Here is a 23,342-nt window from a genome sequence, read left to right on the forward strand (position 1 = left end):
GGTTGAAACAAAGGTTCATTGGGTTTTGAGGCTGGAAATAAGATACAACAAGCAAAACAGACTTCAGAAGTGATTTTCCTTCTCCTTTCATGGGATACTCTGCCTAATTTTAGTTCTCTGAAAGTTAGGTACCTTAACAAAGCTATCTAGGGTCCTTCTACAGCAAAGAACATCACAGAGAAGGGAATCCAGAAGGGAGTCTTCCCCCTCTTCCTTATTCTCATGGTAGAACTTTACTGCACAGGAGCACTAGTCAGACCTGGTAGACAAGAAGGCCAGGTTGTAACTGGGTTTTGAAACCTAACTGAGAGGAATCCCACCCCCAGTATTGAACTGGAGTAAATTTCACTTGTGAAGCACCCCACTGCAAGAAAAGAAACATCATCACAAACGTGCCATGGAATTCTCAGTGCTTACTAAGTAGTAAAGCTATTATTCATTTTCCTTGGTATTAGAAAGGGCTCTTAAAGCACATAGACCTCTTTGGCTATTGTTAGGTAAAATGTCAGTCCTCTAGCCTGTGATTAGAAAGCTTTCAAGCTAAAGGTATTATTTCCTTCTCTCCATTATGTGTGTGAGACAGAGCTCACAGTTGGTGGAAATGAGCTGGAAGGGAGTTCTGAAAACAAAAAAGGGTAATAATGGGATTTTTTACCCTCACTGCAAAGACTGGGGGTAACCACAAAAGCCACACTGTGAAAGTACCAAGTAGGGTTCTGGTTCATGTTTGCTGCCTCATGTAGATCTCTCTGTCACATTAGCTCAGTGCACAAATAAAGAGTCAATCTGATGTCTACAAGGCCTGCAAACCCAGCCTTGTGCCTAGACCCTCCTATAATAAAAGTGCAGTGACTAAGGCAGAGCTGACAATTCTGCTGACGGTGCACACTTCAGATCAGAGCACAGCTCATTCTTCCAGATTGTAATGGCTGTGCAATGCTAACAATAGAAAATCTTGGTCAGGAAACTAAGCAGAAATCTTCAAGGACACATACATAACGTGGATCAAGAAATCTTTTTCACACTTTAGGCTGAGGCTACATTAGCTGTGTAGATTTGAGCTCTGCTGTTCCTTTCATTATGGCATTGTTCCACCACAGCCCATCAAAAGCACCTGCTGAGGAGTGCCTCATAATGAAGATCTTTGATGCAGAAAACAAGAAAGCTCATCCTGTTGCCTTCAAGAGGACGACAGGCAGTGTTGACACAAGCAGCCTGATATTAGCTGGGAATTTGGTGCAGCATCTCTCCTGTCACTGAGCCCTCAAAGAAGGAATCTGTGCCACAGGTGTTGTAATTAGGGGTAGGAAGGTACAAGCAGGATGGCCACAGTTTCTGTTCTCTGAGCAGAAAACAAAGCAATGAGACGGCTACATCCTTCAAGCAACTATAAAAAGAAAAGAAGAGCAATAATCCAACCCGTGAACAGGTTCTATTCAGATTTAAAACTGGCTTTCATCTTACTGAAATCCTTCAGTTGTTAATTTCCTTGTCCAATAAAATAATATTGATAAACAAGATGAAATTCTGATCTGTAGTTTTTGGTTGCTGTGTTTTGCCTTGTGGGTTTGTTCTTTAATTTTGATTGTTTTTTGGGTTTTGTTTTGTTTTTATAAAAATGACAATAATAATGTACCAGGAAGACCCCCCCCCAGACATACCAAGAAACAACCTAAAAGCCTTTATAAATCAGATGCAAAATCTAGTACTGACAGATCTTGTAAGTTAAATACCTCATGTGTTTGGGGTCTTTTGTATTTTGTTTTTCTCCCTTAAAATACCAGTTCTTTTAATCAGGTTATGATAGCATCTAATATTTTGAAAGAAAGTAAGCTTTGAGTCCGCAAAACATTCCAGCATCTGGAAGGAATTGAGAACAACCCAAATGTTTCGTTTTAAAAGACTCTTGTTGAGGAATGATCTTCGTAAGACTGATCTGCGGAGATTTACGGGGTTGAGGAGAAGATAATTCCACGTCTGCTGTTTGTAGAAAGGAATCACAAAGGAGCCCAATGGAACCTTAACACTAAAATAAAGGTTGTTGCTGTCTAGTGTCCTATATATGTCCTATATATGAAGTGGCTTGTGCTACTAGTGAGGGAAGACAGAAACCCTTGCTGTGCTGAAGGTGGCACAACTCAGAACCTACATTCTCTTAGCTTATGTGCTAGAAGATGGGAATTCCTCCACTTGTCCCTACTCCCTTTTCTTTCCATGTGTGAATGTCCAAAGAAGGGAAAGGGAAAGGCAAATTCCATCTCATACTGAGGTGCACTATGCTGAATAGATTTAGAAACCCTGCCCGGTGCAATATTAAACTGGATTAGTCTGATGGATTGTTTTTGCAGCTTGTGGTACCCAGATTCAAATAGCTGCTACATTGTTTATCCAGCCACACCAGAACGGGAAGGATGGATTTATAACTCTTATGAAATCAGCAGGTTGAAAAGGACAACTTGATTAGCCAGTTTGCAGTACACTTTACACTTTGCAAACTAAACACACCAGCTGGGATTAGTTACCCTGCTAGCAAACATCCATATGCCATGAAATTTCATAAACAAAGAAAACTGGGCTTGTTTTTTCACTTTGGTTCAAAATATAATCTACTTTTTTAAGCATGTTTGCATTTTTAAGAGACATTGCAATGAGACAGGGAGCGACTGAAGTCAAAGCTACAGCTACAAACATGTGAATAAACAACTGTCATGGTGTATTGTAATTCAGCACCAGTCACAGTCTAAAAATAAGAGCCATAAATGTGGGGACAAAAGCCCTAAACCCATAAAAAATGGTCCAGAGTTGCTTAAGGGAACCTGAGGGAAAAGGAACATATTTTATTTTTCAGAAGACAAGGGAATAACAGTGACAATGACTACACCCTGCTCTCTAAGGGCACGTCCAGACAGATCAGTATAGACAGTTCAGAGCCCCTCGGCCCCAGCAAGGTCCCACTCTACCCCAGGAGTTGTTTGAGGACAATGAAAGATGCATTACTGGGCGACCATTGTTTTCAAAAACATCACTGATCTGCTTGAGTATAATCCAGTCACACAGCCAAAATTTAACATGCTACATCACAGAACCCTTTTGAATAAGCGGCAGCATTCATTTGTTCCTGATTCAAACCGGTTTTGCTTAGTAACAACATCTGGTGACTCCTGGCCACTTTGGAGTCCAAAAAGTTTCTTTGATGACATTAGATAAGCAGTACAGAAGTCACACCCCGTGTGCTCTCTTGCTCTCTGTCTGCTGGAGGCAAATGGCACTGCTGCAGATTGCTGTGGAGAGGGCTGTGTCCCCCGAGCCAGCTCAGCAGTGTGATAATAGGGCACTGAGAAGTGAGTAATACACTGCCTCCACCCTCCCTGGTTATCTGTTCCCCCCTGTTCTCAGCCATTAGCAACAGCTCTAAGGGCTCAGGGGAAAGGGTGAAACAAACAGCCCCTCAGCTGTGGGTCCTGTATCGATTTATACAGGTGAAACAGCCCTGGTGAACACAGAGAGCAAGGGAACTCGTAATTCCATGTAACTCACGGCCACACAGTCACAATCTATACTGTGTAATACAGGTGCATTGTTTGTTTCTGAAAGTCATTTTATCTCCCAAAGAACTCTTTCACTCTCTTAATCTCTTTTCCTTTCTTTTTCCCCAAGGAAAAGAGAAATGATTCACGGAAAGCAAAAGAGCTCTCTGAAAATCCCATCACTTTTAGATTGCTCATCAGTGGCAGACCAGATATATTTAAATCACATTTCAGTGAAGCATGCATAAGGATGATCCCCCATTACAGAGTTCTTGCTCATGTCCAACCTCCTATTCTACTCTCAATTAGAAATCCTGTATACTAAACACAAAATGTAAGTCCAGAAGAAGTGGAAGCTTCTTACTGGAAGAAGTTTTACCACTGACAATTCCTGAGAGCAAAAAATTCCTGGTTTGCAACAATTCATTGCCAATATCCTTGAAGAGCCTTGCAAAAAGTGAGTGTCCCAACAGCCACAAGGTCTTCAACCTGAGCAGCTGTCTTCTGCTCCAAGGTAATTTCCCTCTCCCAGAATGACACGGCTTGTCTTTACCCAAGTGAACCCCAGAGGTCTCGATACTGAATTACATCAATGTACATAAACACATTCTATCATGCAGAAGACATGATCCTCTACAGGTATGTCTACACTCCCAGGTGTAAAGTGGGCTCAAAAATAGATGTAAGGGTGCCGTTCCCCATGTCTTCAAAGCTTTCCAACCTCACTGGTATTAATAGCTCAAATTTCCAGGAAAAAGGAAAAAACTGTCCCTATGTGCTGATGCAGTGGCAGAGTTACATGCTCTGCCTGGAATACTGCACAGCCTGCTCTGCCTAGAATACTTAAATAAGATTTGGGTTCACACAGAGGTTGGGAATGGGCTCAGGCTGTCCTCTCTCAGAAGAAATAAACTGAATTCAGAACTGCTACCACCACTGCAGGTTTTCACTGAGGGTGGAAGGCATCCATCCACACGTGTTGAAGAATGGTCTCATACCCATACATTTTTGACAGTGTAGTCATACCCCTTCAGAACATGCCTGATTTCTTTCCTTTAGATATTTACCCACTTACTATTTTAATGGTTTCACAGAGAACATCATCTGCTCATTCACCTCTCCCTGTGACAAAAAAAATGAAGTTTGCAGCATTTACAGCAAGATGGAAGAAAATCCACTTCAGACATGTGCACGCACATGCACGTGCTTGGTAACAGCCTGGAAACCTCTTTAGCTGTGTATCAGTATTGACTGTGCTTTAGTCCCCAACAGAGAGATGGTTTGCTCCGTCTCCTCAGTTGTGGAAGGTTTTGGGTTTTCTCCACGGGTAATTTCCTCCAAAGTGAGCACAAACAATGCAGTCAGAAGAGCTCCAGAGGCAGACAAGGAAAATAACCTGGTAGTTGAGAGGAGTTTATTGGCTTCCGCTGCTTATGAACAGCTCAACAGCATGGAGTCCTCCAGGTTGGTGTATCTCTATAATCTTGACCCACCTGGAGATCCATGGTGTCGAACCATGAACTCATGAAGACAGCGCTGCTTCCAGTGTTCCTCTTCATCCTCAGAGCGCCGAACAGCAGATTGCTGAATCCTTTACCATTTCCTTTATGACAGGAAAAGTCCTTTCCTCCTTTTTAGCACCCCTTTTCAGTACCCCTTTTCCACCATTGCACACTTTAATACACATGGGTAAGAGGTCACACACGCCTTTCCTTCCAGCATCTGGGAAATCAGTCACTCCACACCTTCCATACTCACCACCTTCTGTATCAGAGTATCAAGGTGGAGACCTCCATCAGGAATTAGAAAATCTGTGATTTTTTTCAAGTCCTGACAATCTTTTTTTGGTAGCTGCTTTGTTTTGCCATGATGATGAGGAAAGTGAGTAATGATGTGAGAAATGTATTCTGGTTGGCCAAGAAAGATTTCTGGAAGGAGATTCCTCAAAGTATTTCTCAAAGATGAGCAGAATCTGGCTTGTCTTTCTGCCCTCAAATCACATGCTGGTGTCCAAGGAAGAGTGTATCTATGGTGATCATGGTGCTATTAGAAATTTTTCTAACATTTCCAAGCAGAGTGGAAATGTGCAAGCACAGTGTCATAAACTGTTCTTTCTTTCCTCAGTACTTCACTTTGGTGCCTCTAATGAGACCTCTCTTGCAACCTATTATTTTCAAGCTTTCTGGTCTGCCCATTATTCTCCTTCACTTTGGGTTTGATGTATAAATAATAAATGGTCAGCGTGATGGCTATAGGACCTTTAGGGAAAAGTATTAAGAAATCTTCTTTCTATGAAGGTTCAGATAAATTAATTTAGCTTAAAGAGCAAATTTCAGCTGACTGCTTGACACTAATTAGCCAAGCCTTACAAAACTCCTCCAAGGTATTATATGAATTTTACAGCATGCTATACATTTTACAGACAGGTTCACAGAAAAACTAAATGCCACATTATTATTTTATGCAAACAGCTGACCAGTGTGGTGATTAAAATGTGTGGTGATATATTCTTGACAAGAGTTTAAGCTGGCTTCACTGGGGAGTGATAGCAGGACATTTTGAACAAATAGGCATCTCTTTTGGAACTCATCTCCCCTACTGATTTGTAACCTAGCTTTCTTAATTTTTCAGTGCCTGTGCAAAGGCAATCTGTTTAAGCTGTGCTTGTACATATTTTTTTTCCTTTATTTTTGACTGAATGATAATTACAAAAAAAAAAAAAAAAAAGAAAAAAGTCACTCCAAGGGACAGGATAATTTCTGGAGACTTCATACTTGTAAATACCTCTGAGGTTATGGATTTGTGAATGGAGAAGCAGACCTTGAGAGGCAGACTTAGGATAAATTGTGCAGCTGTACATGGGAAAGTGAACTATACATGGAAAAGCAGGAACTAGAAAACCTCAATATCTGTAAGTTGTCAGGTAGGTCTGCCATTAATTTTTCTGCCACCCCAATTTTATTTTTTCCTTTTCAGGGGGAAGAAGCTGTAATTATTCACTACTGATATACAATGACAATACGTGACAGCATTTCCTGGCTAGAGAAGACACAGGGACAAGATTCGTGCATGCCCCACCACTCTGTCACAGGGAAAAAGCACACACAGCCACCTCACTCTGTAAAAGCCTGAATAACCTGGGAAAAGCAGAAGAAGAGATCTTACACATATTTAGGCTCCTGTTCAACAGAACAGTAAAAGTCACTCCCTAATCTTTTTCTCTAGAATTGTAGAAAAGGAACAAGAAAGCAGATCTAACATTTAGCATTGATATATATGAAATGTTCCTAAAAACATGTAAAGAGATGCCAATGACAATTCAGTTTTGAAAACTACACTGTATTAAGGATGTACTACTTAAGGCAAAGAAATTATTGCTGAATCTTGCAGTTCATCCCTATAAAGATATCTCATATAACTGTCGCGAAAGTATGTGGATTAAAGAGGTTTTTGGTTTCTACAATGGGTGTGTTTGGTGCTTATTTTCTTCTGCACTGTATTGGCATGATTTTTTGTTCAGAGTCAAAACACGTGCTAGAGCTGGGGGGTTTTAGGGAATGTGGGGTTTAGGGATGTGTATCTGCTCTTGCTGCTTTATCTTTATTTGAAATTACAACGCTGTTTGTGCCATTAACTTTAGCTGCAGCAGAGATGGTGCTGATGTCACAGCAGGGACAAAAAACGAGTATAAGCAGAAAGGACAAATGAAATCTTAGTCTTTGTTTTCATGCACTTGCCAGCAGTCGTTTCAAGTAGATATATGCAGAGTAATTAAAATTACGTTGATGACATATACTTAGTTTATAGTGAACAGTACATTACCCTCTGGGTTGCTGTGGGGAAATACATGGGATTCCTGCTTAGTAAGACATTATCCTTCAAATAGCCCAGTTGGAATACGTGAACTGCTGCTGAGTAAACCCACAGAAATGTGCAAGACTGATAGGAAAACTAGCTCTTCTCAGAATGAAATAAAGTTTCAAGCTCTAGCTGTAAGAGAAAAGTAAGTAAAAGACACAGAATCTGATACATAACTAAATCACAAGACTGTTTCAGCAAGTTTTCTACAACTGATCAGCAGCCCTTTGACCACTTTACTCTGTAATGGCACTGTAGATTTGTTGTTTCCTGTTTCATTTCCATCAAGCATAAATCTGAATAAAGTTTTATAAAATCAATTGTCATGAGAAAATCTTTAAAGGATAGGGGTAAAGAGCTGCCAAAAAGAAGGTACTAAGGAAGATGAAAGACAAATTAAGTGTATAGTCTGACCTTCCAGTGCTCTTTTCACTTTCATTTACCTCTCCTGCCTCCTTCCTTGCTCAGGTAGGACTGTAAGCCCCTGCTTCAAATATGCTGCAGTGATAGCTGACAGCAATGATGCCAGTGTACTGTGGAAAGATAATTGATGTTGCATTCTGTCAGTCTCCCTTATGATATTATCACTGTAACAGCAAATTCCACTGCCCCACCAGAGACAGTTTCTTAAGAACTTCCTGACTGTCAGCAGCAGAGCAGACTGATAAATGTGAAAAAAAAAAAAAAAAAAAAGGAAAAAAAATGTTGCAAATGTTCTTGCTTCTACTTCTGTGAAAGTTCCTGGCTGGGTGTCTGCTCCAAGGTTTCTTTAACATGCCCAGTGATCTGTAGTGCCTGCTGACTGACTGATCACTGTCCAGATCCCATATCAATCTCTTTTGCAGGTTTTAAAAGATGACCATCTCTGTGATTTCCTCTATCCTCAGAAAGCAAAGAGTTTAAAGAGAGTCAATTCCTCCCAAAAGCCATGAATATTGTTAGATGTTTTCAGTTTGGAGTTCAAATTTGTTGTTGCAATACTACAAAATAATATTAAAATATTATTAATGTAAAATACGTAAAATATTACATCTCAGCTGTGTGTTATTGCAAAGTCTTTCAGTGATTGATTTAAAGGCATGTGAAAGGCATTCCTCAAAGCAGATTTTCTTTTATTCCTAACTTTTTTCCTTTAAACAGTTCTGGTTTGGGGCCTTTCTCTTTTAACATTACAAGGGCTGGATAAAACTACCTCTAGAGACCATTGGTATCACCAGCAGCAAATTACCAGCAATTGTGCTATTCTCTGAAACGATAATGAGCTGGATTGAAGCAGATAGAGAACTGCTATCCTAATACAACTTGGGTAATTAAATTCCAATATGTAAAATTCTATCTGGCGTTGCAATGGGATACCACACTCTATTTCCTACCCTTTGATAAGGCGTAATTCTGCTAAATACTCTGAAGCAGCTGGCATGCTTCAGCCCAGAAGTGTGCTGAATATGATGCAGTGGAGAGTTTTTAGTGTACTGGAGCTGAATCAGTTGGTAATATATTTTATTATTCCCTTAAGGTGATAGATAACAGGAAAATGCAAACCATTTCCAGTAGCATTTGATTATGGAGAATCTAGCATGATTTTTGGTAGTGCTGAGCTCTAGCACCTCCAGCTGAAGGCTATGAAAGCAAAGAGATTCCCAAAATCTCAGTAAATCAGCCTCAAGGGCTTCCCTAAAATGCTACAGAAGACTTTCCTGTAATTACTGCTAGTAACATGAGGGAACGAAGCAGGGACAAGATGAAAGCTCTGGATGGTAATTTTTATAATCATCATAGAAGTGAAAGTTCCTGGGTAGAAGTTATAAGATGAAAGTTCTGCCAAGTCAAGGCTTTTCCTGCCTGTGTAAGGTTACTAGTCCAAGGGAAGTGTCAAAGAAATTTATTAGTATTTGTATAAAATTTATTTCAGGATAAAATCTTTACAAAGTGAATTTCAGTCAAAAATTTCCACTAAATTCTGTGGAGGACTTGATCAAGACAGATAGCTGTATTATAATGTTGCAGGCTTCTCACAAGATTAAAAAATTTCATATCTCTGAGGATCTCTGATGAAGAGATCATTCATTTTAATTTGGAGAAACATGTTGTCTAATACTACCTGGTCACAAAGGTGTAAGATGAAATTTTGTCACAACCACGAGAGAAAGAAGATCTACTTTGACCACTGTGGAAACAAGATTTCTCCCAATCCAAGTTTTTGTGAGCTGAGATTTCTAGATTTCTACCTAATGGGCAGAATTAATTTGATGTGAACTGTGTGTTGTGTACTATTGAACTAATGAAGAGTTGCTGATGGATATGGTATCTGCAGGGCATTTCACTCTGTTGAGTCACACAGTTTTTGCAGGATGTCAAAAATGAAATGATTCTTCTAAGGGCCAGCATTTTTCTGAAGACAAATAAAGACCAACATGCAGCTAAAATCTTTTTAAGGGACAGCACAATCCATCATTTCAGAGATGATTTTGACAGTATCCAATATCTTAGTACTGACCATGCAAACTGCCTGTCCCCAAATACTGCCACTTGCCCTCTTTCATCCAAGAGCTATAACCAATACTGAAATGATGAATGGTTTACTATAATTGTTTTAATTGTCTTATAAAACCCAGCAGCTCTGATAAGTACAGGAGGTGACTGTCCTGCTTTACTCCAAGCTGTGCAGCCTCACCTCCTGTCCTGCGTGCAGTTTTGCACGCTGCAGAAGAAATGAAGCTGTTAAAGAGCATCCAAAGGAGAGCAGCAAAGATGATGAAGGGCATTGAGGGAAAGCTGCACATGAGGAGGAACTGAGGTCTCTCGGTGTGCTCGGCCTGGAGGAGACTGAGGGGAGACCTCAGTGCAGTTCCAGCTTCCTGTGAGGGGAAGAGGAGGGGCAGGCACTGATCTCTGCTCTGTGGTGACTGCACCCCCTCGGGGAAGGGACCTTAAGTTGGGTCAGTGGAGGCTTAAGTTGGATATTAGAAAAAGGTTCTTCACCCAGAGGGTGGTTGGGCACTGGAACAGGCTCCCCAGAGAAGTGGTCACAGCAAGAGTTCAAAAGGTGCTTGGACAATGCTCTCGTACACGTGGGGTGATTCTTGGGGTGCCCTGTGCAGGGCCAAGAGTTGGAATTTGGTGATCTTTGTGGGTCCCTTCCAACTTACAGATATTTTAGGATTCTGTGATAACACTAAGGCAGAAGCCGAGAGAAGACACACAATTCTGAAAAAATTTCATCTACTCCAATTCAGTAAAGAGATAATTTTGAAACACTTGCTCATGAGATGTATCCGTAAAAAAGAAGAGAATTTGAGTCCTGAAGAGTGTTGCATAGGACAGTATGCTAAACTATTACCAAAATTATCCACAGGAATATCAGAGGCTTCAGTCATTGGAGAAATTTGCTTGAAAACTAAGAGAGCACCACTTTTTTCACCTAAGAGACAATCTTACCCCAGTCCATGGGTGTCCATTCCCATCAGGGATTTAAATCAGACAACTCTTTGAAGAAGACTCCTACTAGCTGTACCATTATACATTGAAAACAAACACCCTGCTGAGCGTTGCCTACAAAACCTTGCCTCTTTGATGAGTTTAGCTTCTGCTGTTAGGAACATGGGATCTTTAATCTTGATCAAATGGGACAAGCAACACCTTGATGTCCCTGGCATTTTCAAAAGAGATTATCTTTCACATTCAGATTTTTAACTCCTTGCCAGCTCACCCCTCAGTGTGCTAGTCATTTGCTTAATGCCAAAGAACGAGCCATCTAAGTACTGAAAATCTCAAGCACATCACCAGCCATTTCTTGCACTAAAAGGCTGAGCTTCAATTCAAGATAGTCATGTGGTATTTAAACAAATTGCACTCTATCTCTTACCCTATTAAAAAAATTAGCCTGGCAAAAGTAGTCCTTTTCCATGCTGCTGTTTTATAATTGGGCTTTAGGTAGGAAATCAATCCTCACCAGTAGAGAAGAATTTTTCACAGGAGTTTAACTCTGGTGTCAGAAAATCCAGTATTTTCACGAGGGTTCTGATCCATTAAGAACTGAGCACGAGCTTTAATAGAAAGCTACATCTTGCCTGAGGAGTAAGTGGCTTTAACAAGGCTTTGGTGTTTTATTTCTAATGTTCCTTTTGGTGTTTGCTCTTGTTTGTGTAACGGGTTTATGCGATTTGTGTGTATGTGCAACACTCACGATGCCAGCAAGGAACTGAAGAGAGTGAGAGGCAAGAGAGCATTTCTCATGCAAGGAACTGAAGAGAGTGAGAGGCAAGAGAGCCTTGTGTTCCTGCTGCAATGCCAAGCTCAGGAAATCAGGTTAATTTTCAGGGAGACACTCTGCTTTGCCAGCATCTGAAAGCTCCTAAATTCTGTAAGTCTGCTACACATCACTCATGACAGGTCACAAGGAGAAAGAAAAGAGCACTCACCTAAGAGAAAGAACAATCTTAGGAGCAGCAGTATTACCCAATAAAACTCAAATGCTGCTTACTACATAATGCATTACATGAAAAATGGATATACAGAGTAGGATGATCTCTTCTCCTGCCAATGACACTGACCAAACTAAACAAAAAACTAGACATTTATCTTAAAGGAAGGATTCTCTTCCAAAACAGAAATATCCCCAGCAGGATGTTCTCATTTTGAGATGGTCTTGTTTAGAGACTTAACTGGAAATCCAACTTTTTGGTTTGGTCTGTTTTTCTTTTGGTTTTCCTACTTTGTAATAATTTTGTCTAAAAGCTAAAGGGAAAAGACAGGCAGGCAGAGAAATCTTGTAGTTAAAGGATAAACTGATTAAAATGAAGAAAACAAAATTACATTAAAGGGCTGTGATGTTTTGCAGGACAAAAAGAAAAAAAACACCACCAGCAGAACAAAACCCTGGAAGATGAGGGGCTTATTACTTTTTGCTTTCAGAAAATGATGATTGCTCTTTTGACCGGTTGAAACATTGTTTTAGAAGAACTTATTTTTTTCTCAGGTAAATGGAGTGAAATCTGATTTTCTCGTACTACTGAAGCTCACAAGAAATATGGTATTTTTGGAACAGGCTGCTGTGCATATCAGATGTAACTGGATAAAACAGCCCAGTAAAATACACAAAATCAGGAAAAAATTTTGAATTCAACTCAAGTCAATGTGCACCAGCATAAAAACCAGAGGAGATATTAATTGCTTCTGCTATTGCATGTTAATTCTTTGAAGAGTTGCACTGCACAGAATTAGTTAAGTAATACCAAGAAATACTTTGCATCTTGTCAGAAAGCAAAGGTAGTAATTGACAGTAAGCATCCTCATGGTAATACCCTGGAAAAAGAGACTCTTTAAAGATATTTTAATTTTCCCTGCTTTTTTGGGGCTTTTAGCTATCCCAGGCTTTAAGCAATTTTCCAGACTTCTTGCTTTAATAAAAGTAGAACAATGTGTCATATAGAAGTGATATTTACCAGCTGTCAGATAATTTCCCAGCATAACTCAAAGCTGTTCTCCTAGGCAGAAGGCTTCCTGTAATTCTACACGGTTTTTCATATCGCCCACAAACTCCAGTTATCTTGTGAAATATTTTCCTTCAACAATCAATAGACTGAACTACTTCCTAAACAGTTTCAGGGTAAAGTGTAAGACCTGCTCCCACTGCTCCTGGATAAAAGGATGCCAGCTGCAAGCAGCCACAGATGACAAAAAGATTTTTATTCAAACATTAGCATTAACAAGGAAAAGTCTCCTTCTGAAGAATGCTACTGAGTTGGAACAGCAAGCAGATTTCCAATTAAGTTTTTTACTTCTTCTAAGACTTTCAGGAGCTTTATCAGTAACACTTCAAGAAAATCCACACAGACATGTAGAACGAAAATAAGAAGAGAATAATAATATTAGTAATAAGGAGAAAGAAAAGATAATAAGATGGTTTATTTCTGCATTTTTTTCATTTATTTTGTTTATAAATCTGCATATAAATTATCTTCTAGTGTAGAAAAAAAATGAAAATCATAATTGTTAAAATTATAAAGAACAGAACTGTCTTCTTTTTTTATTTCCAGAGTAGCTTGGGCTTTGAGAATAATTTCTCTTCCATCTTTACAGCTGAAAGATGCTTCTTTTCATCTCAGGGGACTGTGACAAAAACCACTCTCTGCCAGCTCTGCTGGGGCACATTCTGAGCAGTCAGGTCATTGACCTGAGCAGGCTAACACAGAGATGCTCAGAGAGGCGGCATCAGGTGTGTGTTTTACAGCCAGGCAGTCTGGAAACACCCGGGGCTCCAAGCTAAGGTAACCTGGCACGAACGAAGCAGGCACATGTATGCTCATTTCTGCTCCAGGCACAGGCTGCCCTTCAGGGCTCATTACTGAGTGCCTACCGTAGGAGGCCTTTGAAGTCTCTCTGGCCTGCAATTGCCAGTCTCTCTTAATTTAGTGTTCCTTACATTATTGCATTTGTGGGCTCTGCTGGCTGTTAACAGTGCAGGTGTGAGGGTGCTGGGAGCAGGCAGACAAAGGCTGCTCGTCTGCTCTTTATCTCATGCCTCTGAAATAATTGCTGTTACTGGCAGCATGAAGGAGACACTGCTTTTACCCTCTTATCCAGCTCTTTTTACAAGGAATACACATGCAAGGGCTCTGACAGTAGCTGCCACAGCAGCACTGTGGAGGTGAGAAATACCTTAGGTTTGAGGCTGGACTCTCTCCGCCAGCATCTACCTGCGGACTTGATGGAAGGCCACAGTAAAATGCACTGAGCTGGTGCAGCTTTGCTGGCAAGCAAGTTTTAAATTATCCTGGGATAGTTTAATGTTGTCACACCACCCTGTGTGACAGGAGCTGGAGAACCAAACCCCTCCATGCTGGTAGAAAAAAAGGAGAGGCAGAAAATGGAAATTAAGTTTGTACTGTACTTTCAAGAGAATGCATTAAAAGTAACATAAAAATCGAGCTTCACATTTGTGAACCAAATTCCAGCTACTTTACTTGGTTTTAGGGGTCCCTCTGTGACACTCAGAGCCCGCAAAGGATCGGAGGACAGGATTGTGCCATCTAACTTACTCTGCAAAAATCTCTACAGGTGAACATATAAGGAATAAGATATCAGGTAGGGAGGTGGAAAAGAGAAAGCAGAGGCAGGAAAAAAGTGGGGAAATCCTTATCTGTGAGTATAAAACAAGCTCCTGAAACATGGAAAGAAAGAATGGAAAAGGGTCATACACCAGAAACATAACAGAAAATAACCCCCCAAAAAACACCAAATCAAACCAAAACAAAAAACCGGACAAAACCCACCAGAAAATAAAAAGAAAAAAAACCCCAAATGAGTGAATTAGGTAACAATATCAAACTCCTTCTGAACCCCAACCAGAAATGCAATCTAGTTTAAAAAAACCAAATGGGTAAGGAGGAAGCCAGCTGGAGAAGAAATGACTGACAGCTGAGCAGAGTTTAAGAGACAAACAGGAGTCTGGCTTAAAGCAGTGGGATGTATTCATCCCTAATCTATTTATCTAAAACAACTATCTTCATTTGCTAACATTGTTCATTTCTCAGTCAACTGAACTGTCTGTGTTTTGCTGCAAAGGTACAGTGGTTATCTCAAGTTGTCTTCTAAATCCACTTCTTCATCTTTAAATTATGTTCTCCATGGGACAGATATTGGGAAGTATTGTGATGTTTTTACTTATTTTTCTGTACATTTTCCATACAATAAAGATAAGACACACATTAGTGCTCACTTTAGCTCAGAACAGAGAGGCAAAATAAATTAGTTTGGAATCATGTTTAAAAAATTGTGTAAGCTAGATAATTTTACTGAGGTAGATTTTTTTTATATATCTAGACAAAACAGTATTTCCTCAGAATTATTCCCTCCAGCCCTGTGGTCTCTCCTGTCCATGATTTGTCCATGCTCCTCCAAATCTTCCTGTGGTAAAAGAAATGAACCAGGTGACAATTTGAAGAAATTGCCTGCTATTCAAAACCCTGCCACAGTCAAGCAGTGGCAAACAACTGTGATCATATTTCATCCTAAACAAGCATTGATGTTTTGTGGTGATTTTGGTAGAAGACAGGAAAATATCAAACAAGGGTTACTTTCAAACTCATACCTGCCTACTTTGCCCAAACACATGAAGAACCCACAGCAGGCACAAAAAAAAAGTATTTCTGTTCAAAGTAGCAAATGAAGTCTGTTCTGAGAAATTCTCTTAGTGGCCCAGTCACAAAAAAGAAAAACAAAACCAAACCAACCAACCAAAAAAAAAAAAAACAAAAATCAAACCCATTCCAAATTTAAATGGATCCAATCTGATCAAATACATATTTTACTCTCCTGTAGGAAAATAACAAATTTTTAAGTCACAAACTTATCATGGGCTATATCATTGCAGTAAAAAGTATATTTTTATAAAATTATCATTATCTCTTAAGGCTTACATCATCTCATTCTCCTTTTGTCCACTAAATAGAATTGTCATTGCATTTGGTTTCTTCACATACACCTTGCACACTGCTGAGCTGGTACTTTGATCCCTCAAAACAATAAGAAAAAGCAAAGAAGTTCAGCAAGGTTTTTAAAACTTAGTTTTGAAATGAAAGAAATTAAAGGCAAAGAGCTTCAACAAGCTGTTGGAACCTGAGAAAATGGATTTGCATTTGTTTTGCATTTCTAATGAAGCAATTAGTAGTTTTTGTTGTTTTGATTCTTTTTAATCTAGACAGATGTTTTCCACTAGAATTTTTAGCTAATATAAAATTAAATATTTTACTAAGGGAACTTCTTTAATAAATTTATTAAAGCAATAACTTTCTTGAGCTTCTGTAATTTTTGGCAGTTATTGCTTTTTAATACAAATAAATGACAGGGACTGGAAGTTGGAGCTGTTCTCTTTTTTTATCTTCCTCTCCTGATAGGTCTTTTCTTGTTCTTAAGCATAGGAAATTTCTGAATCTGAAAAGAAATAAACCCCCTCTGCTCTAAAATATTGTTTTTCATTAGGGAGAGCAATAATTCTATAATATATATACTAATAAGGAAGTTTAATACATAAAGAGATACTATAAAGACTGAAAATTAAATAGTAAGACTGTTCAAAAAATAAGAAGACTCAGTCAGAAATGGAAAGCTCTTTGCAAATATGGTGTCAGCTCTGAATCTTAAAAATTAATTAAGGAGTGTAAAGAGAAAGGGTGAAAAAATCACTAAAATGGTAATACTTCATTCCAAGTCTGGACATTCAGTAGAGATAAGCTGAAATCTTTCTCTTCAATTCCACATAGCCACTGAAAATACATCTGTGGTGAGAAAGAGGCTCATGAAGCAAACCTGATGGTTTTTTTTGTTCCCATTGTTGCAACAAGACTTCAACTTCACCTGGTCCATTCAGAACAATTACCCAGCCAATGGCACGTTAACCTAAAGCAGCACTGGGACACTTCATTCAAGTACCAAAATCAGATCATTTTGGTGTCAAACAACTTATTGTAAAAAATGGAGAGAACATTTTGTCTTCCAAGTCCGGGCGTGTGTTAAAAACCTGGCTGATGGGACTGGGGCACAAAACTTCAGCAGTAAAGTGCAGTGCCACTGCATAACCACAGACCCAACCAGACTGCTCATTGCCAGCTCTCACAGTGAGCCAAGCCTGAATACCAGCAGATTTCCTCCTGCTGGGAAGGTACACTGACAGCCTGCATGTTTCACAAGTCCTGTGCCATGTCAGTAGCATCTGCCATGCAGATTTACAATACACAGGTGGGAAATCAGAGCTGGATCTCTCCCTCGCTGCTTGGAGACAATGAGAGCTCCTCATTCCCAGTTCAGGACTCAGATCCTGCAGTTCTGGCTCAAACAAATTGAGCCTATTGCTCAACCAAATCTCCTAACTTCTTCTGAGGGACCACTTGTAAGGGTGACAGCGTCCAAAGTGCCAGCAGGAGAAGAACACCCACTCAACCTCAGGCTAAGGACACAGAGGCTGCTTTAGGGATGGCAGCTACTCAAAAATTACAACCCCAAAGCACTTTGCTGTTTGCAGAGCAGGGGGAGAATAAGCCAGCCCACGAGTTTGTGAGCAATACTGCAAAGGTTGCTCAAGTTCCCTCCAAACACAACTTCTGTAAAAGAAACCTGGGCATACTGTGCTGGCTGTGTAAATAGGAGGTCTAACAATTATAGGGGCTGCTAACAAAAAGGCCAGTCATTGTTTTACATATAAATCTTAAAATAAAAAGAAATTCTTTATTCTAAAGAGATGATTTCCACCCACCACTCCCCCCCGCCCCCCAGAAAAGTCAGTATGGAGATCTGCTCTCAACAAAAAAACCACTTAGCAAAAAGAAAGATCCAGCGTTCAGCCAGAAACCATCTTTACCTCTTTCTATTCCAGGCACTTTTTTCCCTGTTCTCTTGAAATCTGAAACTCCCAATGACATGCTGTTGAAACCCTTAGGTTTCAACCTGGTGTTATAGAATTGCTGGGAATAAGATTTTATTTTATTTTTGATGGTTCATTGGTTGTTTTTGTTTTGTTTTATTAACTGGTAAGTAAATTAATGAAAGAAAGCTTTAAAAATTGAATATTGCAGTATTTTGACCACTTGTATGATTAATGTCCAGACCTGACTAAGGAAGCAGTTTATATTGAGTGCAGAGTGTGGAAGCCCTGTCAAAGTTTATCCTGAATTTTGATCTGCCCGAGTTTTTTCCCTCTCAGCTCCACTGCAGCATGGACCTGTAAGAGCCCCTCTGTAATTCTCAACCTCTCTGCTGCTGCTTTACAATAAAGATACAAAAAGTATAAAATCAGATTTTACTTGAAGAACGTGACAGCAAGTTAATATTAAATGTGAGCAGGGCAAGGAGATTTATAAAGTGGATAGCTGGCATGTATTTCAGATCAAGATCTTCACCAGTCAGGGGCTGGAAAACAAAAACAGTTTGTGACAGGCAATAAGCTGTAGTGATGGTAGAACAGCCCTTGTAATGAAGCTGCAATCACTCTTCTGATCTCCTGCCGTCTTGTTTCACTCTTTTCCTTCTTGAGGAACTGGCACTTCCAATCTGTTATAATTCTCTTGATTCTAGGCTTTGGTTTATACTGCTCTGGCTATTGTACCTCCTGTCAGAGGAAGGAGGAGTTAAGCCTTCGAGGTGGAAAGAGAGGCAGCAGTGACACGAGGGAGAGTAAGAACAGAGAATAATACCGGCGATTAGACAATGCTGATGGGTGACGTATGAGCCTGCCTAGCTCTGTAATTATGCATAACATTTTTTCTTCAGTCTTGGCTGATGTGAACAAATACAATGTACCACCCCCCAACACCCTGGGTTAAAAAATGAAAGAAAAAGAAAGTAAGCTCCATGTAAAATTATAGTTCAATAACAAGAGCATGGTGCTGAACTCAGGGTTAGGACATCTGGGTTCTGGTCCCTTGGCATCAGCATGAGACTAGACAGAACACATTTATTCTTCCTGCTGCCTTTGTTTACTCTGATGCATTGAAATAGATTTCTAGAAGCTCTGCTTTGCTAACAAAGTGCAACAAATGAAGAACAGACTCTTTAGAAGTGACATCTTAAATAGAATTTATCTAACCCTGCCAGTTATCACACTTGTCTATTTACAGGTCCCTTGGGCCCTGTGAGGCTCCCATGCTCTCTTTGGTCATTCTTTTATGGCTCTGAGACATTCTTGAAACATTAGAATCTCCATGGAGGCAGACACCACTGATGGTCCTATTCAAGGGTACAGCAATCACAGGCTGACATATAAGAATATATATATTTATATATAAAAAAAATTATGTACTAAATAAATAATAAAATAATATAGTAATTATTTATATTTAATTCTTTGAAAATCATGTGCTGTCCTCAATAATCAGCAGTTTTTACTAAGTGGAAGTATAACTCTCTGAACTCAGTAATCAATGTAAAACCAGGCACATAAGGTCTGATACCACTAGTAATTTTAATCATACTTGAGAGTGATGTCTATTTCCACATATTGACCAATACTTCTTAAAAATCCATTACATTTCTTAGTTCAGCAAATGTCTATATTCTGCTGCCTAACAGTAGGGAAATCACTGAGTAAAATATACCTTGCAAACACTTTCAAATGTGCTGCCCTGTATTTTCAGTGTGTGTGAACAGATTCTATGTGTAAAAGAGGAGATGCTAACAAATGTGGGTGAAAAAGCTAATGAAAGATTTTGCAGTCTTTGCTTAGACTAGATACTATTTCATTCCTTTAGTATTTTGTGCCAGATCCAGGGGTTATCACTCACAGTATGGAGCAGCTGAGGTGACAAACATTTCTGGGGTGTTTGCTCATTGGTGAAATACTATCCAAAGCGAATAAAAGAGCAGTTGCCTCAATCCTAAAGTGATCTGAACTGACAGCAGGTAGTATAAAAAAAGGCAGTGCTAAAGCAGCAGAAATGTCATAAGACAGGAATCCCTTTGCTTGCAAGTTTTTGTGAGGTTTTCGAGATAGTTTTCAAGATGGAGCAGCCAATGCTGAAGTGAAGGAGACCATGAGACAGAAATGAACTCTGCAGGGAAGCCAAGTCTCTCTTAAGTTCACAGATTTTACCTTGGGACACAGAAAGCCAACCAGGATTACACTTTTGGAGTGGACTGAGCTCTGCCACTTCCAGGATGGAGGAGATGCAGCACAGTTTTGCCGTGTGTGGAAGTTTTGCCTGGTGTACTCAGGCAAAACGTGCCCAAAGGGAGATTCTCCTACTACCCACAGTATACACCTGCAGTTTAATACCACTTGTCCTTAAACAGACAGGTGGATGATGCTAAATAATGCTAAACCATAACATATCAGTGCTATGTTCACAGGTATTGAACCAAAAGATCCTCCTGCAAGATGTGATCAAGTAGAGGCTGAGGTATGGAGTCAGCCACCGGTGATTTGCAATAATTATATGATGTGGGGAAAGGAGCAATAAAAACAGCCCCTGCTGAACAGCCCATGCCTTTGGTTTTGTCTTTTCTCCAAGATATCTCTGGTTTGCCATCTCTTCCTTCAGCTGTGCTGCTCTCATGCCCTTCTTAGAGCAAAAGGGAACAGCTGTTGTCCAGCCTGCCTAGAGCACCTTCAGCTTCTGCCTATAGAGATCAGGTCATTAATTTAGAGGTGGGAAGCTGGTTCACGTGTGTTGAGTGAACAGTCACACACAAAAAGTACCAAGTTCTCAATACTGAATGTGAAAAGCTTAAAAGAATCTCTTGGCCTTGACATAATAATCAAAGCTATTAATCAGACTGTGAAGCTTAGCCAGCACACTTGCAGATGTACAATTTAAAATATAGGGGGGAAATATCCAGTGGACAAATTAATGACAATTAACAGATTGTTCAGCATAGGTCATTTTATTTTCAGTGATCTGAAAGCAAAAGGAAGTGTCAGCTGTCTGATGAGACCAGTGACTGATGAGACCCAGGACTGAGGGAATGTTCTCAGAAAAGCCCATCTTCACACAACCCTCTTTGAGGCTATTTGGGAAGACCAAATTTTTCTCACAAGGCTAACAACATTTTGTGTCCTGCCCTCTCTTCCTTAGGCTGAGGGCAGAGATAACAGCCAGACAACCCCACAGAAGGCACAGACTGCAAACTGCTCAGAACAGCGACATGCTCCTGCAGTGAATGTGCAAAACCAAGAAAATCAGCAGCTCTGTGTGTGAATTGGGCTGGATAGGTGATCATAACTCATTGACTCAAAGGCTCAAATAGCAGATGAAGTAATTTTGTGACTGACGAGGCTGTGTCTTTGAAAAGAATGGTGAGAAGTGCATGGTGGAAGGAAGAGGAGTATGGAGGGTGGAGGAGTAAAAAGGAAACTGAGCAGAAGAGTTCTGTGTTTTCAATCTGCTGGATGTAGACCGAAGAAAGAAAGTTTCCTCTCTCTTTCCCTATCCAAAACAGAGCACTGCTTTCCACATAATAATAAATCTTTAACTTGTTTTTGTAAAAATGTTGCTATCTTCAGTTAGATGTTTAATTAGAGTAATAATAAATTATTAAAAAAATAAATAAATGTGGGACAACTTTGGCAAAATCTATCCTTTTAAAAAACATCAAGGAAAGAAGTATTTGATTTTCAGATTATTTCCCCAATTAATCCTTTCATTCCTCACTGTGTGAAAGATAGCATAATCATCTATGTATAAATAGATAAGAGCAACTGCCTGTACTCTGTTGTGTATGGAGGGCTTTTTTCAGAATTTTTTTTTTCTTTTGCCCTTGAGGGACTGTAGGTAGTCATTTCAGCGAGCAGCAAGAGAAAAAAAAAATACAGGTATTGTACCAAATCCCAGGTATTCCTGAGCTGAGGGAGCTGCTTCAGCTCCTGCACCATTCAGTGCTCAGGACCGCACCTAGCTGGGATGATGTGTACATAATTTCCTATAGGAGCACAAATAGCTCTGTCATTGTTTGGTTAATTTGCTTGAGAATGCTTATCTAAGCAAAGATCAGCTCTCATTTTCCTCACTGTGTGATTCAATTCAGAGCTGAAGGAACGGTGGGAGATCAGACAACACGCAGTCCTTCTCCCCTCTCCCTAGTGGGACGTAGCCACCACTTGAAAGCACAGACAGTGATGTTCTCACTTTCCAGCTGATCGATTCCCCCTAAAAAGGACTGACATCACAGCAGCAGCAGCACTGAGGGGTAGCTGGAAACACACCTTGGCTCCTACCAGAGCAAAGAAGTGCACCTGACTTCTCCAAGGTGCTGTCTTCTTCTAGCACCTCTCCTCCTGCTTTCATGCCTGCCTCATAAACACCCATGGAGCCCCAGCTTGTCAAGCCCTGGTGGCAGAGAAAACATGCTGCCAGCTGACAGGCCTGGATTAGGCTCCTTCTGAGGCTGCACTGTAAGCACCCAGAGTGCTTGGCTGCAGAGCAGCAAGAGGTCTGGCACACAAGCTAATCCTCTCCCATCATGGCAGGGAGCACAGCCTGTTAAATCCCTGTGTCTGTACTCACTCGGTGAGCCTGTGTGCCCTTTCAGCATCCAGGATGCTGTGGAATCAGGGTGGGCTGTGCACAGCCTGCATGCAGCCCCACATCCCACGTGTGGCTGAGCACCGCAGCGAAGAGGAGTGGGTTAAAGAAGACTGGGGGAGAGAGTTGGCATGGTGACCACAGAAGGCTCCTAGGTGGCCTGTATAATAACTATTCATTACAGAAGAAAGAGTGATAATTACTCCTTAACTCTGCACTGCAGGAACTGGCTTCATGGCAGAGAACAAGAGGTTGAAGAGATGAGGGTGTTTGTCAGCAAAAAAATGTTGGTGTGATCCCTAACAATGATCTAAGTAGATCTTCAAAATAAAGAATTGATTCCTCTTTATTTAGTTATCATCTCTTCTCTGTCTGTGTTCAGCTGCAAAAAACTTCCTTTCTGGTTGTTGTGCTTTTAATTTAGTTCCTTTGTTTAAGAAGCAATAGTGTGCAATGAATAAAATGTTGATCTGGAGCTATTCTTGAGAAATAAACAAATTATGAAAGGGAAAAAAAAAAAAAAGTGAGAGCTCTCCTGAGCTTTTCTCCTTGCTCTTTTTGTTGTATTGCATTAACACCACTGCCAGAGGGTTAGGAAATACATTTCACCAGAGCTTCCTCATGCCTTGAAGGAAAGGGCTGAAGACTTTTTTGTTTGCTCCATCTACTCAAACTGGAATAAAAGTTAAATTGAGAGCTCTTCACCTGCTAAGATGTGCAATCACAAGTCTCTGAGCCTCCCAGCTGACTCAAACTGAACATAGCATCCAAAGAATATCAGAAAATGCAGAGGATGCATTTTTCCTTTGCTGTTGTGCTGTAGGCATTTGTTATGCTGTCATGATCAGCACAAAAGCAAGGCACCTTCAGCTGGTCCTGTCTACTGACCTGCACTGAGGAAACTCGATGTTTCAACTCTTAAACATGGGGAAAAGAAAGGTGTAGG

At 40.2% G+C, this 23,342-nt stretch overlaps 1 protein-coding gene and 1 long non-coding RNA gene across 2 annotated transcripts in view; one reads left to right on the forward strand and one right to left on the reverse strand.

Annotated features, from left to right (window-relative positions):
- Positions 1 to 6,639, forward strand: part of LOC148184283 (uncharacterized) — a 68,963-nt gene extending 62,324 nt beyond the window's left edge. Inside the window, exon 2 of the long non-coding RNA XR_015772527.1 lies at positions 6,504 to 6,639. This is a non-coding gene — a long non-coding RNA (uncharacterized LOC148184283). The remainder of the gene's footprint in view (positions 1 to 6,503) is intronic.
- Positions 1 to 23,342, reverse strand: part of CHRM2 (cholinergic receptor muscarinic 2) — an 87,159-nt gene that overhangs the window by 53,245 nt on the left and 10,572 nt on the right. The gene's annotated exons all lie outside the window — the stretch shown is intronic.

This window comes from Pseudopodoces humilis, chromosome 5, assembly GCF_049639895.1.
Source record: "Pseudopodoces humilis isolate 2021_Gansu_Grassland_sample_001 chromosome 5, ASM4963989v1, whole genome shotgun sequence".
In the NCBI taxonomy this organism is placed as follows: Eukaryota; Metazoa; Chordata; class Aves; order Passeriformes; family Paridae; genus Pseudopodoces; species Pseudopodoces humilis.